Raw genomic sequence first — 4,175 nt, forward strand, 5'->3', positions numbered from 1 at the left:
CACTGTCAGGTTAGCAAAAAGTAGCTTGCAAAAAATAAACATAAAATATGACTCTACTAGAGTGTTTGCCCATAAAATGGCCCAAAGGTTAAAAAGATGAGTTTTAATTCACAAACTGTCAAATAACTTTAAAAGTCATATGGAAAACATATAATGTCCTTAAGCAGATTTCCTGCATTAATACCTTAAACTAATACCAGTGTTTAAAATAAATGCAGGATTGCAGTATTTCAGTTTTCAACTATATTTTCTAACTCTGGATTAACCAGTTCCTGTATGTTCTGACTGCTGTCTCATGTTGCCTGCCACACTGACATAACTACTCTCGATCTCTGGCTTGGCAATTCTTTTCAAGAGAATGAAAAGAAGACTAGGGAATCATTAAAAATTTACATGGATAAATATGACAGCTCTAAGGCTCCCTCAGAACACCAAAGTCAGGGGCAGCACATCTGGTGGCTTGTCCCTGTCCTAACACCCGTGCCTTTGCCATTCATCCACTCACACCCAGAAAAGCATAGTGGCCAGTTTGGCAAAGAGGGGATGTGAGTCCTGCTGAGAATAGTAAAAGTTGAAACCAAGGGGTTTTGTGTGTTTGTTTTACAATTCAATAGCTACAGAAAGATGGCAATAGATTTAAATTATCACCAGAAGTTATTTCTGCTGTGTTTTTAATCTGTTACCATTTCTATCAAGGAGCATAAGCTACATAAAAATGTTTCTAGAATACAGAGACAATTTATTTCAAGTTCACTCAACTCCTTTTGCTGAGGCAAGATCAGAATAACATACATTATTTTTTCAACATATTTGTGATCATTAGTATAATGAGTGCATCCATGAGTAAGCAACTATTACAAACCCACTTCGTTTTAATATATTTCCTTACCACTTAAATCAAGATGAACATTCTGTATTAAGAGAACATGTGAATCAATTAAAGTCAGGACTCTAAACAATTCAGAGGAACATTTTCACCACTGTAGCCCAGAGGCAAGTGGTATAAGATCTGGCCTCGCATGTTCCTCCAGCTCTCTGATGCATCTTCCTCTCAACTACCTACCATTAGGTTACAGGATCTAACATACATAGTTAGAGTAGGGCAGACACTCGTTATGTTTCTACTTACAACACTCCCTCCTGGAGAATCTATCCCTTACCTCCCCAAAGTGAGCCCCAGCTGTGTGAATGTGAATGGCCAGGCCAGCACCCTCCCCACCGTCCTAGCCAAAGATGGACATCTGGCCCAGGCTGGCCAATGACATTCTTATCCCAGAAAACACAAAAAATGGAATGGAGAGACAACCCCCCAGTCTCTGTGGATGGCTAGAGCCGTAAAATGCAATCATAAGAGCTGTGAAGATGTCACAATTTGTTATATGGATGAAGAAGCAGAGAAAGTAAGGAATGAAGCAGATAGACAGAAAAAGCAGCAAAGAGAGATGGACAGAGAACGGGTCCTTAAGGCTTCCATTGGCCCACATGTACTGACCCTTGTTCATGAAATTCTTTTTAGTTTCAGCTAACTTGGGTTGGTTTCTGCAAATTACACAACTCCAAAGCCACATCTAATATAAAGGGAAAAGCACAAAAACCAGAAATGTCAACCTTAACGTATGTAGAAACATTTTAATTTAAATTGCCTGAGAAGAGATGCATAGATACTTCAGGTTAAGCAAATAACATGCCAGTCTACTTGCACTGGCTACTCGCTTAATACATCTAGATGATGATCAGTGAAAAACCCTATTGGAAATAAGGTAACAGTGGAAAAATCAGTGTTATGATGAGACAAGTTTCTAATTAGGTTAAGCCATATGGTCATTCATTTAATATTTATAATGCCAGGTACTAGGGCTACAATGATGAAGATCGGCTTCCCTGTCTTCACAGAACTCTCTGTTAAAAGGAAAGGCGCAAAAACCAGTGTGATAAAAGACTTATGTGAGTGCACTAGTTGCTTTATGCACCAGTCGCACAAAACATATGGGAAGAGGCATTGGGGAAGGCTTCATGGAGGAGACACTGCTTGAACTCTTGAACTCTCGAAATTTGAACAAGACTAAACAGGGAGTATGGGGCAACAGTATATGCAAAGGCTAAAACTGTCCATCGTTCGGTACTGTGAGAGCATAAAGTTCAAGAGCAGAGGAAATAGTGGGAAAGGAGGGTAAAAGGTAGGCTGGAACCAGAATATGACGATAAGGGCCATGCATGGCTTTTTATCCTGAGGGCACTGGGGAATCTGGAAAGATTTAAGCAAAAGACTAACGTGATTGGCTATACAATAAGTCCTCAAGTAATGTTAATAGGTTCTGCAACTTTGAGCAAAACAAGGTATAACAAAATCAATTTTACTATAGGCTAATTAATATAAACAAGAGTTAAGTTCCCTTGGCATCTCATCAACATAACAAAACATTGAAAATGACCTTATTCAAAGACCTGCAGTCTGAAGTAATTGCAGCACAGTGCAGGATGGACATCCAGATTAGAGTTCAGACGATCGGATGGGAGAACTATCATAACCATAGGAGGTTATGATAGTTATATCCGTGTCCCAAATGTTAAATTAGATATATCCGTGTCCCAGATGTAGTTAAATTAAGGATCTCGAAATGAGATCATTCTAGATTGCTGGCCCTAAATCCAATGACAGGTGTCTTTATTAGAGACATACAGTGTAGACACACAGGGGGAGGAAGGAAATTACTGCGTGAAGATAAAGCAGAGACTGGAGTTGGCAATCACAAGCCAAAGAATGCCTGGAGCCATCAGAAGTCTAAAGGAGCAAGGAAGGCTCCTCCCCTAGAACCTCCAGAGGCAGCGTGGCCCTGCCAACACCTTGATTCCAGGCTTGAAGCCTCCAAAACAATGAGACAATAAGTTATTTTAAGCCACCAAGTTGGTGGTAATTTGTTGTGGCAGCTACAGGAAATTCTAAAAGCCTGAACCAAAGCAGTGATGGCAGAAATGAGTTGGAGGTTTAGAGAAAATTTTTTGAGAGTTGTTTTCGATGCTGGTGAACATCAGAATCACCAGGGATGGTTTATAAAAACAGGCCTAAGTCTAAGAGATTCTGATTCAGTAGTTCTGGGATAGGACTCCATGTGATGCTAACTTGCAGCCACAGTAGAGAACCTTGGTTTTAATGACAAAGAAAATCAATAGTACTTGGTAACCTATTTGGCAACACAGAGCAAGGGACAGAGAAAGGGAATGTCATATAGGCTTGTGGGCTTGGCTAGGGTGATGGCATCACTAAAAAGAGGAATGGCAATTATAGGGACATCCAGGGTAAGACAGGTAGGAGGCAAGAGAAGTTACAGACTTGGGTGCCTTCGCCATACAGATGGCGGTTAAAATCATGAGAGTATAAGAGATAAAGGTACAGAATAAAGAAGTAAAGAAGGACATATCCTCAGAAATAACCATTTAAAGAAATAACCCCTTATCAGTCACAGCCAGAAGAACCAGCAGAAAATTGTTATCACCAAAGAAAAGAGAGAATTTCAACAGTGTTAACCTATTGTTAGTAGAACAATAATGTACAAATACGATTTGGAAAAGATTGGGTCATTGGTCACCTCACCCATCTTCAAAGTAAACAAGCAAAATTATAAACAAGCAAACCCCTCCAACTATCTGTCTTACTCTGATGTCCACTCCCATTCTCATGTTCTCCTTACAGCCAAGAATCTTGGAAGAGTATTTCACACCCACTGCCCCACTTCCAACACTTGCTGAATCTTCAATCCACTATCATGATCTTTGCCTCCAAATCTAAAAGTGCATCAGGCACCCACAACCCCATCCAACTGTCTCCTCTTAAAGTCTCCCATCAAGGAACACACTGTGGTAAGTCAAAGATGGCCACAAATTCCCATTACTTATCCCTCTGAGAGGTGAGTCTAAGCCCCTCTTCCTAAACCTAGGCTGGCCTTACCAGTGACTAGCTTACCACCAGAATGGGGAGGAAGCGACAGTCTGACGCTTCCAAAGCCAGGAAATGAAAAAGCCTTGCAGTTCCTGCCTGGGTCTCTTGGGAGTCTTGAGCCGCCACATAAGAAATCTGGGATTACCATGCTGGGGAGGCCACATGTAGGCGTCCCACTTGACAGTCACAGCTGAGCCCAGCCTTACAACCACATGTTAAGTGAAGCCATACTGTGCCT

At 41.0% G+C, this 4,175-nt stretch overlaps 1 protein-coding gene across 1 annotated transcript in view; it reads right to left on the reverse strand.

Annotated features, from left to right (window-relative positions):
• The window catches only part of PELI2 (pellino E3 ubiquitin protein ligase family member 2), a 161,019-nt gene that overhangs the window by 106,398 nt on the left and 50,446 nt on the right, over nt 1-4,175 (reverse strand). The window lies entirely within an intron of this gene.

Source organism: Pteropus alecto, unplaced genomic scaffold (genome assembly GCF_000325575.1).
Source record: "Pteropus alecto unplaced genomic scaffold, ASM32557v1 scaffold86, whole genome shotgun sequence".
Taxonomy (NCBI): Eukaryota; Metazoa; Chordata; class Mammalia; order Chiroptera; family Pteropodidae; genus Pteropus; species Pteropus alecto.